The 12,169-nt window shown below is 47.2% G+C and overlaps 1 protein-coding gene across 3 annotated transcripts in view; it reads right to left on the bottom strand.

Annotated features, from left to right (window-relative positions):
- Nucleotides 1-12,169, bottom strand: part of b4galt4 (beta-1,4-galactosyltransferase 4) — a 56,310-nt gene that overhangs the window by 2,867 nt on the left and 41,274 nt on the right. The window lies entirely within an intron of this gene.

The following is a 12,169-nucleotide window of genomic DNA, read 5'->3' as shown; positions in this document are numbered from 1 at the left end:
AATTTTTAAATAAATGCAGGAAAGAAACTGTGACTTGTTTGCTGTTACTAGAACAGTCAAGCTAGAGAAGAATTCCCATGAGGATATAATGCAATGATTCTAGCTTGAAGACAAAATATATGGAACCACAGAGATATTAGGATACCAAAATATCCACAGCAACAATTAATTAATTATTAGAAAATTACAGCCAAAGGATTCCTCACAACGAGGGCTACGGAGCAATATTTTCTTTAAAATAATTTATATTTAGAAGTGAATAACTAATAAATGCCAGGGCTAAGACGAACCCACCACAACAACCAGTTTATTGCTATAGAAAGAGACAGTAATTCTGGAAAGCATTTACTGCAAGGAATGTATGCAGCACTTTACAGAATTCTCTGCCTCTTGTACCCAAAACTCTAGCTGTCTTTAGAACTCTGTGAAAATAGTATACAGATGCATGTTTTAAAAATCCCAAATGCCATTGTTTTTCAGAAGAAGAGGAAATAGTTTTGTGAAGAATTGATATGAAGCAGAGAAGGCTGCCCACATATCTCCTGCAACTTCTTTGCCTCCAGGGACATCTTCTCTGCAGAATTCTAGATGAGCCTTTGCCCCATTAAAATGCTAGCAAAAACGTATAATAGAGGGAAATGAATAGAAAACCGAATTGCCAGGTCATACAGCTGAAACACAACAGACATTTTTTTAAAGGTTGCTCATCTGGAAAATATATAAGAACTATAATAACCCAGAAAGAAGGAAGAGATCCAGTAATGTATAAAGATTCCCAAATAAGCAAGGAATATTATGTTTCAGTATAATCCTTGCAGCATTAGGGAACATGCTAATCAATTACAGACACTTGGTGAACTGGACCCAAAGACCTACTGCATACACTCATGAATCGGTCCAGAAATTTTAGTCAAAAAATTGACCCCCAAAACCGGGTTGACTTATCCATCACAGATCAATGTAAATTTTATACCTTAAATTTAATTTAAAAGGAATCATCCTCTTCTCTGAGTGGGAAAAGGTGAAAGCTTAGTCGATCAATTGACAACCTATAAGAAACAGTTACACCTCTACTCTCTTTGCCATGACACTGCTTCTGGCCTTTCTGAATGCCTGGGTGGGAAAATTGTGATGGCAGCCAGGGGTGGCTGGCCCCCAATACAACACTGCTGCTCTCTCTGTGGAATGACCCTTATCCATAGGTCATGTCAAAATCCAGGATTTTGGCCCCAAAACTTGCCCTTGACTTATACATAAATATATACTGGACTCCAAAGTAGAATAGATCTACTGAGTCTTTGCTGTCAAATTAATACTAATGCAAATTCTACACCTTCAACAGGTCTACTCTATTTTGGACTAGTAACTGGATTTAGTCCTGGCTGCAGAGTATGCAGGAAGTTAATTTATGCTGAATGAGGCCATGGGCACCTTACACTGCATTGTCAACAAGGAGTGACATTTCACTCTTTTAATGGTGTCTTTTCCCGCAGTTATACTTGGCAATAGCAGGATGTGATGACCCATGGGCCTTGTAGTCCTGCTCAGGACATTGTAATTCCTGATGAAGATGAAAACTTGGGTTTTTTACCTTCCCAGTCTGAACTGGATTCCTCTCAGCCAGATCTTTCCCAGGCAGATCTGGGAACCTTGCACCTGCAAGAAAGTTGTCTCCCAGAAGTATGTCAAACAAGCCCAGAGCCTACTTCTCCCGTATTCTTGCGCCGGGAGTTTTGTAAACAACAGAGAAGTTTGGATTCAGCTTCGCGCAGGAGTGCGAGGATTGCAGCTAAGAATGTGGCCAATTAAGACTGCTTCTCGTGAGAATCTTTGGGGAGTCTCACATCTGGTCTCAGAGTTAGCTTTCGGTTCTGATTCCCAGAGAACTGCTTCGGCGGGAAAGCTAGACTCTATTTAGGTGTTTTACCCGCGTAGTAACTTCGCGGAGTCAATTCGTCAGCCTACGGAGCGAGTTGTGTCTGGACAGCGCGCTCCGGTTCAAGCCTCGCTCCTGCTCAAGCCTTGCCTTGCTATCCAGCCTTCGCCTTGCTTCCCAGCCTTTGTTTATCTACGGACCTTGCCTTGTTTCCCAGGATCAATCCTTGCCTTGTTCCACGGATTTATCAAGTTATTCCACGGACCTTGTTCTTGTTCTTAGTTACCTTGTTCCACGTTCAAGCCTTGTTTTAAGTATCAAGTTACTTCCTAGCCTCGCTCAAGTTTCATGGACTAAAGGACCTTGTCATCTCCCCTCACTTTGCTTGGCAAAGTGAGTGTTTCGGTTATTGGATTACAACTTTGGACCTTAATATTTCTTATTGGACATTGCTTTTTTGGACTAATTCTGACCTTTCCTGAAAGGTCTAATTCTGAACTATTTTCTACACTTGTTTTTATTAACTTTATATATTCCTTCAATAAAGATATTAGATAGATTCTGGCCTCTGTGTATGGTTATTGGTGCTCTGCAGCCTGGGTCGTGACAGTTTGACTCCGCCACCCTAAGCACCAATTAACCTCGGCCAGAATGTCTACCGGAGTCGTACCTGGGCCGAGCGGCCAGCCGATTACCTACACCATCGACAAGGAAGAGGTGGACCGAATCCGCGATAAGCTCAATGCACAGGATGGAGAAATAAGGGGTTTGAAGGAACGCGGAGTTCGTCTTCCGGCCATGGCGTTGCCTGAAGGGGTCACTTGGCCTTGGCCAAAGTGACTCCATTTTAGAATGCCTGTCTGCTTTAAAAATCCAGGGATCAGTCTGTCCCCCATAAGTATAAAGTTTGCAAACTTGCTGTCTTAGGACATCATGTGTTTATGTTTAAGCAAGAATTCAGTTGTGGTCAGCCGATTCTGAGAAATGTATGCAATATATAAATTACATGTGTTTTGCTTGCACCTGTCGAAAGTTGTGGTTAGAAGTTGTTGACAACTCAGGAAATTCTAGCTCACCACAAACTGAACTGGGAATTTCCAGTAAAATTTAGTTCAGAAAGAGGAACTAGAAATCTGTAAACAACCAGGGTATAAAAAGGACCCCAGAGCTTGAGTCGGGGGAGACGATCTTTACTGACCCCACCACTACGTGTGGTCATCGTCTACCTGTAGCTACAAATAAAGGTGTTTTTGTCCTCAACCTTTGGACTCCGAGTGATGACTCATAACAGCTTGGTAAGAACCCGGCAATTTATAGAGTGATTGGGGGGAATTCCCAAATCACCCCTTTCATTTCTGGCGCCCAACGTGGGGCCCGGAATTTTGGGATTTGTAGTTTTGCCAAGACTCTGTTGAAGTCCACTCGGAGTTGCTCTTGGGAGCAAGGCGTGCTCCCTCCCCTTCCAGGGTGCTGCGTACGGTCCGCACCGAGACGTGGCCACGGCCTCTTAATAGAGGTAAAGACCGGTGGTTCCCTTCACATCACCCGAGGTAAGGGAAGGCGTGCTCTCCTCCAAAACAGAAGTTGTGAGACAACCACCACTCGTGGAAAGGCGGCCGCCGCGGGACGGGACGAAAATTAGGCAAGTATACCTCTTGAACCGCTTGTTGTTGTTGTTGGGTTGATCTTTCACACCCCAGTGGGTGGGAAAGAAGAAGCTTTGCGGGGAGGGAAGTTTTAAATTGTAAAGATAGTTCCAGGTCCCGTAGGAATCCCTTGGGAACCAAGAGAACCCCATAGGGAGAAAAGAGCTCTAGGAAAGACCTGAAAAGGGAGATCCAATCGGGTCTAGGAGGCAAACCCTAGTAACAAGACGTGCACGGGTGATCCAAACACGGTCCGGGGGCATACTCCATTAGGAAATTGGTTTTTTTACATACCACCATGGGTGGGAAAGAATCAAAAGAATCGGGAGGGTCCATGACCCCCCTCCAATGTATGTTAAATAATTTTGAGCAATTTAAGAAGTACACTACTGAGAAAGGAATGAGGCCAAATAAGTTGCGTGCGTTGTGTGAGTTAGAATGGGTCTCATTTCCCCTCACTCCCCAGTGGCCTTCCAAAGGTTCACTCGATCCTGTTCTGATTTTAAGTGTTTATAGATTTGTTGCAGACGTGCATCCAAATCAGTTCAAATACATCTCTGCTTGGTATGATGTGGTGCGAAAACAACCTGAATGGTTGGGAGAATGTGAATGCATGAATGTGGATGATGTGATGACCGAGAGGAAGAGAGGAGTTGGTTCAGGTGATTCCCAAAGGGAAATTGACACCCCAATGGGAAAGAAATGGGGAAGGCAGTACCTCCCCTATCCAAATTCAGGGGATCCGGCCCATGAACCTATGCCGGCTCGCCCATATACACCTGCCCTCTATCCTCCACTGTCACCACTTAAAGGGGGAGGTGCAATGGGGAGATTCCACCCCACTGCAGCTGCTAGAGTCCCTGTGCGGGAGCCTGTGATGGGTTCTAGCCTCGGACCATACCTACCCCCGGAAGAAAGTGAATGGAATCTGAATGGAGCAAAAGCACAGGCACTTGAGGAATTGGAGCAAATGAGAAGGGCTCGTAGGTATGGAAAGTTAAGTGAAGTTGAGTCACCACAGCTGGTGCCCATTTCTCCAGATGATCAAGGGAACCATAGGTTTGGAACTGGGAATCTGTTTCAGTATAAACCCTTCACCTCTCTAGATATTTTGAATATCAAAAAGGCCCGCCCCGCTTGGACAGAAGATCCAAGGGGCATGGCAAATCTGGTTGAAGGTATCATTCTGACACATAATCCTAGTTGGATGGATTTGAAGCAGTTGATAGAAATGTTGCTGACCGCAGAAGAAAGAGTGTTGTTGACTCAAGTAGGTAGACAAGAGGCTGTGAGAGAACATGCAAACTCAAATAGTTTAGATGCTGTTGATGTATACCAGGAAAAAGTGTTCCCAGTGAGAGTAGACCCTCGATGGGATCCAAATACAGCAAATGGTAGGGATTCTTTGAGATTGTACCAGAAGTTAATTGTTTGTGCTTTGAAGAAAGGAACTCCAAGAGTTCCCAATGTAAGAAGGATTTACCAGATGGAACAGGAGCAGGATGAAAGTCCGGTGGCATTTTTGGAGAGGCTTAGAGAAGCATTTGAGAAGTTTTCTCCTTATGATATGAAGGATTGGAATGATCATGCCGATGGAAAGATAGTGTTGAAAAGTGTTTTCATCAGCCAATGTTGGCCAGACATACGGAGAGAGTTGCAGAAGGAGGTGGGGTTGGCCCACCTGACATTAGAAAGGATATTGGAAATTGCAAATCAGGTTTATTTGTCTCGAGAGGCTATGCAAGTGAAACGGGAGGAGGCGAGAGCGTCTCATAGAGCCAAGGTTTTGGCTGCTGTGTTCCAGGGAGACCAGCCCAGTTGGGGCCCGGTTGCAGCCGGGCTAGTGGACCCAGCCCTGGATGTTTATGGGCTGGCGTCTTGTTGTTAAAATGTAATTCTTTAAGTCCTTAGTAGTTGATTTCGCCGAAGATGCCAAGGGTCTAGAGTTTTGTGATTATATACTCAGGGTGGGGGTGCCAACCACTGCTGAGAGAGTTGTAGAGGTCAGGCGTGCCATGTCAAGGGATGCAATCCCTAGGTACGGGATGCTCTACACATTGGGGTTGACAATGGCCTAGCCATTTGTTCACCAGGTGGCAAAGGCTCTGCCTTTGTGCACCAGGTCCTTGGGTGCCTAACTCAGTTGTTAGGAACCGCTTGGAAGTTGCACTGTGTTATTGACCTTAGTCTTCGAGGAAAGAACGAACAGGGCTCTGAAGGGAAGTCCAATCTCTGGACATGTTGTTAAAATAAACTATATAAGTATGCTGGTGTCATCCCTTTTCCCGTTACTGCGCTACATTTTTTCTTACCAGGAGACCAGGGTTGGCTGAAAAATTGGCAGTGTAATCCCCTCGGCTAAGGTGGAAAGAACCACTGGAGGCGTTCGACCACTGGAGGTGGTCCTGATAACTCCTACTACTGTGAAGTTAAGAGATGTGAAGCCGGGGTACATTACACTTGCATCAAAAAGGGACTACACCACCAAAGATCCTGACTCCTGGAAGGTAAACCTGCATAAGGACAATCCACTCAAACTCACACACCCTAAGGGTCAAGCTACCAAGAGCTGCCCTGAAGAGGAGGGGCCCGAAGCTACCTAGAGCTAGCCCCAGAGGTCAGGTTACCAAGAACCGCCTTGAAGAAGGAAGGAGGGTACACTTCCGAGAGTGTCCCAAAAGACCGAATGGACACTTGGGTTTGGGTGTGGGGAATTGTGGGTACCTGTGTGGGTTGTATTCTGTTTCTGTGTTGGCTAAAGTGTTGTAATATTGAGGACAAACACAAGGGTAAAGATGAGGACACAATTGTGCTTTTTAATGTTGATCATGATGCCGTTGGTGCAGGCACATATGGGTTGGGACAGGAACATGTTCCACCAACTAATTAAAGATATAGTAAAGGAAGCAGAAGTAAAAGACTGCTGGGTTTGTGCCCATAGCCCTCGTTCCCAATATGAGGGTTGGGTCATGAAAGCAGGTCCATTGCTGGATCTAAGTGGATGGAAACTGTTCACCCCTTGGACATACGCTGACCATGAGGGGTTGACTGATTCAGCTCAATTTATGTTGGCCCATGATGAATCTGCACCAACCGCATCAGCTTGTTTGACACGATCAAAAGATGGGATCTCAGAGATTGAACATAAGAATTATCCCCAAGCCACCCTTATAGAGGTAGGAGATTACCCCCATTGTAATTTCTCTCTCCCTGTATACTATGACAATATACACCATAGAGTTAAACAGCCACAACCACAAAGATTAAGAAGGCAAGCTTCCTCGCCAGAGGGTGATGACAAGACACCACCCTCTCGTCCGGCACGTAATGGGAAAGCAAATAACCCCCCTAAGATGTATGTGGTTAAGCCCGGGTCGGAGCTGCCTCAGGCAGCAATTCAGCCACCTGTGGCGGGAGCGGCGGCTCCACCACAACTGCCTGTGGGTGGTGCTGAACCTTCACCACGATCACCAGTGGCGAGAGCTGCACCCCCACCGCGGCAAGATCTGGTCCGGACACGAGGAAACTTCCCAATGGAATATCAAATTCCTGGTAGGCCAAGGCCCGGTATTTTGCTTGACAACCATGCCATGGGAGGATTGCCTCCGGGATATTTCTGGATATGTGGGAAGTGGGGAGGTAAAGTCTTGCCCCCACTGTGGGTTGGTACCTGCACCATTGGTACCCTAGTCCCCACCAATATTGAGATACACCCGCGAGAGCAGCCCCTGCAAGCATTGGGAGCAACTGACCGGTGGAACAGGCCTAAAAGATCATATGATGAAAAACGTGGCTACAATCCTGATAATACGTACCTAAATGAGGGAGAACGATTTGGAGCAATTCTGTTTCCTTGGGTGGGAGCTGCCCTAAATGTTAAACAACTGAGAAGGATTTCCGCACAGCTGGAAATTATGGCTAATCAGACTGTCTTTGGCATAAAAGCACTCCAGACCGAAATTGATTCATTGACAGGAGTTCTCATGCAACACAAGATGGCGCTAGATTACCTTTTGGCGGCAGAAGGCGGTTTATGTGTATGGTTAAATATAACCTGCTGCCATTACATCAATGAGTCTGGAGTTATTGAATCTGATGTGGCCAAGATTAACAGCGTTGTCTTCACCATAAGGGCTAAATACACCCCAAAGGGAACCGGCTGGATTGATTGGCTTTTGAATTTTTTTCCGGATATCTGGTGGCTGAGGGACCTCATCAAAATATTGTTTGTAATTTTGCTGATTGTAATTCTTGCCTTGCTTTTTCTGCCATGTATCATGTTGTGCTTGAGAAACATGGTTGCCAGACTGATCACTGATATTTTCACTCAGCGCAGGGAAGTTCAGCGTGTCATGTACATGCAGTTAAACACCATGGAACAAGACACCACCCCACTGTAATTGGGAAGGTGAAATAGCCTGTGTAACCAAGAAAATGTCTTCCTTGGTTACAAGAAAAAACGGGGGAATGAAGGGGTCACTTGGCCTTGGCCAAAGTGACTCCATTTTAGAATGCCTGTCTGCTTTAAAAATCCAGGGATCAGTCTGTCCCCCATAAGTATAAAGTTTGCAAACTTGCTGTCTTAGGACATCATGTGTTTATGTTTAAGCAAGAATTCAGTTGTGGTCAGCCGATTCTGAGAAATGTATGCAATATATAAATTACATGTGTTTTGCTTGCACCTGTCGAAAGTTGTGGTTAGAAGTTGTTGACAACTCAGGAAATTCTAGCTCACCACAAACTGAACTGGGAATTTCCAGTAAAATTTAGTTCAGAAAGAGGAACTAGAAATCTGTAAACAACCAGGGTATAAAAAGGACCCCAGAGCTTGAGTCGGGGGAGACGATCTTTACTGACCCCACCACTACGTGTGGTCATCGTCTACCTGTAGCTACAAATAAAGGTGTTTTTGTCCTCAACCTTTGGACTCCGAGTGATGACTCATAACAGCTTGGTAAGAACCCGGCAATTTATAGAGTGATTGGGGGGAATTCCCAAATCACCCCTTTCATGCCAACCAAGTTTACTGGAGAAGCTTCTAAGGTTCATGTCTTCCGTCGCCAATGTCAAGCTTATCTGGAGGCCCGTGCTGCCGAGTTTCCCCAAGAAGACATCAAAGTGGCATGGGTTTACAGTCTTCTAGACGGGCCAGCGGCCAGCTGGGCGACGGCACTGTTCGACCAAGCCTCTCCACACCTAAGATCAGCGCAACACTTCTTGGACCACCTCAAGGAGACTTGGGGAATCGAGGACAATTTGGAGGCAGCCGGTCACAAACTCCGTCGCCTTTTCCAAGGAGACAGACCTATGTCTCAGTATATAGCCGAGTTCCGAGTGCTGGCCCACAACACCGGCTGGAACGATGTAGCCCTCAGGGGACAATTCCGGGAGGGTCTCAACATTGAAATGCTGGAAGAAATCTCCAAGGTGGATCCTCCCCAGACCCTCGAGGCACTCATTGATCAATGTTTACGGGCTGAAGTCATGATTGCCAACAGAAAACAGTGGGTTCGAGGCCAGGGCAGTAGAGCCGGGGCAAAACCCCCCGCTCCCGCCAGCGTTCAGCCACGTCCGGTGTGGAGACCCCCACCGCCAACCCCATACCCCAGAGGAGGCGAGGAGGTGCCGATGCAGTTGGGCAATGTGCGTCCCAGACTAGATGCCGCCGAGAAGGCCCGTCGTCAACGCTTAAACCTCTGCTGGTACTGCGGGAACGGGGGCCACTTCGCCAGAGAGTGCCCAGCCAAAGGGAAGCCTGCCGCCCGTCTTGCGGCGGCGTCCTCCACGGAGACGAAGGCGTCTGAGCCGACTGGCACACAGCCGGCGGGGGAAGCCAACGACCGGGTGTAGAGAGGCTCGCCAACCCGGTCAAAAAATCCATCCAAGAGCCGCCAACCGGGGTCCTGTTCCTTCTCGTGGTCACATTATGGTCAGCAAAAAGGGGACCCGTCATGATCCACGCCATGATAGACTCTGGAGCTACCAACAATTTCATCGATAGAGAGTATGCCGACTCTCTGGGATTACAATATCATGATTTCAAGAATGCCCGTGTGGTGCAAGCCATAGACGGCCGTCCCCTCAAGACGGGCCCCGTAAGTCAGTGGTCGGAACCCACCAGGATGTGGATAAGGGAACATATGGAAGAGATTTCCTTCTTTGTTACCGAGGTCCCCCATTTCCCTGTGATTTTGGGAATTCCATGGCTGACTCTCCACGACCCTAACATTTCCTGGTCCAACAGAGAACTGCAGTTTGCTTCACCGTACTGCCAAAACCATTGCCTCGTAGCCAAGGTATGCCATGCCACAGACACCGAGCCCATCATCACCTTGCCAAAGAAGTACTCCGAGTATTGGGATGTATTCAATGAGAAAGAAGCCGAAAAATTACCCCCACATAGACCTTATGACTGTGCCATTGACTTGGTGGAGGGGGCCCCGATCCCGCGAGGGCATCTCTACTCCCTGACTGAACCAGAGCAAGAAGCTCTCAGGGAATTCCTAGAGACAAACCTTCGCAAGGGATTCATCAGACCCTCTCAATCCCCAGCCGCCTCCCCAGTGATGTTTGTGAAGAAGAAGTCAGGGGAACTACGCTTGGTGGTGGACTACAGAGCATTGAACAATATCACCAAGCGGAACAGCTATCCCCTGCCCTTAATCTCGGATCTACTGGATCGGCTTCGAGGAGCCAAGGTTTACACCAAGCTGGATCTTCGGGGGGCTTACAACTTAGTTCGCATCAGGGAAGGGGACGAGTGGAAGACCGCCTTCCAGACCAAATTCGGATTATTTGAGTCCCGAGTTATGAATTTCGGTTTATGCGGAGCCCCCGCAACGTTCCAGCATTTTGTCAATGACATTTTTCAGGACTATCTAGACAGGTTCTTGATAATCTACCTGGACGATTTTTTGGTGTTTTCCAGATCACAATCAGAACATGAGAACCACGTCAAAATGGTGTTACAACGATTGCGGGATCATGGACTTTATGCCAAGCTGGAAAAATGCGCTTTTGATCTACAAGAGGTAGATTTCCTTGGTTACCGCATCTCGCCTCTAGGGCTTTCCATGGATCCAGCCAAAGTTTCAGCAGTATTGGAATGGCGGGCGCCAACTAACAAGAAAGAGGTGCAGCGTTTCTTGGGGTTCGCGAACTACTACCGCAAGTTCATTCCAGATTTTGCCCGCTGGTCCGACCCCATCACTAGCTGCATCCGTGGAAAGCAGCCTTTCCGCTGGACTGATCAAGCAGAGAAAGGGTTCCAGCAACTAAAGAAACTATTCACCTCCCAGCCAATTCTACAGCACCCAAATCCTGGAACCCCTTTTGTGGTGCAAGCGGACGCCTCTGATGTGGCAATTGGGGCTGTACTCTTACAACCGGTGGGAGATCACCTCCACCCCTGTGCCTTTTATTCTCGTCAACTAACCACACCAGAGAGGAATTACACCATTTGGGAAAAAGAACTACTGGCCATAAAGGCAGCCTTTGAAACTTGGAGACATTGGCTAGAAGGGGCCAAATTTCCCATTGAAGTCCACACTGATCATCGTAATCTAGAACATCTAAGAACTGCCCGCAAACTAAATCAGAGGCAGCAACGTTGGGCTTTATTCTTTGAACGTTTCAACTTTCAGATCCATTATGTGACCCCAGCCCAAACCAAGCAAGCAGACGCCCTGTCACGTAAACCGGAATACGCTGCAGGACGCAAGGAGACCTTTGAATCCCAACTGCTACAACCTGAGAACTTTGCCACGCTCACGGTGGGGAACACCAAATCCATTCCCATTGGTTCAACTTCCCCTACTCCAGGACCCATCTGTGCTCAAGAAATCAGGGCTAGTCAGCAAGCAGATGCCTGGGCGCAGGACCAACTTCGCCAAGGTCTGCATTTCCCCTTTTCGCTTAAAGATGGGCTGCTCTGCTATAGAAATCATGTTTATATCCCACCCGGACCGGGCAGGGAAAAGGCGCTTCGTCTGTGTCATGACTGCAAACCAGCAGGACACTTCGGACTATTTAAAACTATGCATTTGATCCTAAGGGATTTTTGGTGGCCCAAGATCCGCAAGGATGTGGAAAAATATGTCAACACCTGCCCAGTATGCCAGCGCTCCAAGATACGAAGGGAGAAGCCCTCAGGACTTTTACACCCCCTTCCTACCCCATCTCGCCCATGGGAAATAATTTCCGCGGATTTCATCACTGACCTACCACCTTCCTGTGGATTCACCACGATCTTAGTGGTGGTGGACCTATTCACCAAGTTAGCCCATTTCATTCCCTGCGAAGGCCTCCCCACGGCCAAGGAAACTGCGGATCTATTTCTTCAACATGTTTTCAGACTACATGGATTGCCCAAGAGTTTAGTCACAGACCGTGGATCTCAATTCACCTCTCGTTTTTGGAAGGCACTACAAAAACTATTGGGCATAGACTCTCGCTTATCTTCAGCTCATCATCCCCAAACAGATGGGCAAACGGAGCGCACCAATGCCACTTTGGAGCAGTATCTTCGCTGTTATGTAAACTATCAACAGGACAATTGGGCTTCTCTGTTACCACTGTCTGAGTTTGCCTACAACAATGGAGTTCAAGCTTCTACAAAAGAAACGCCGTTCTTTGCAAACTACGGCTT

The sequence above is a fragment of the Anolis carolinensis genome, chromosome 3 (genome assembly GCF_035594765.1).
Source record: "Anolis carolinensis isolate JA03-04 chromosome 3, rAnoCar3.1.pri, whole genome shotgun sequence".
Lineage (NCBI taxonomy): Eukaryota > Metazoa > Chordata > Lepidosauria > Squamata > Dactyloidae > Anolis > Anolis carolinensis.
Note: the sequence above shows the minus strand (reverse complement) of the source record. Positions and strands in the feature narration are given on the sequence as shown.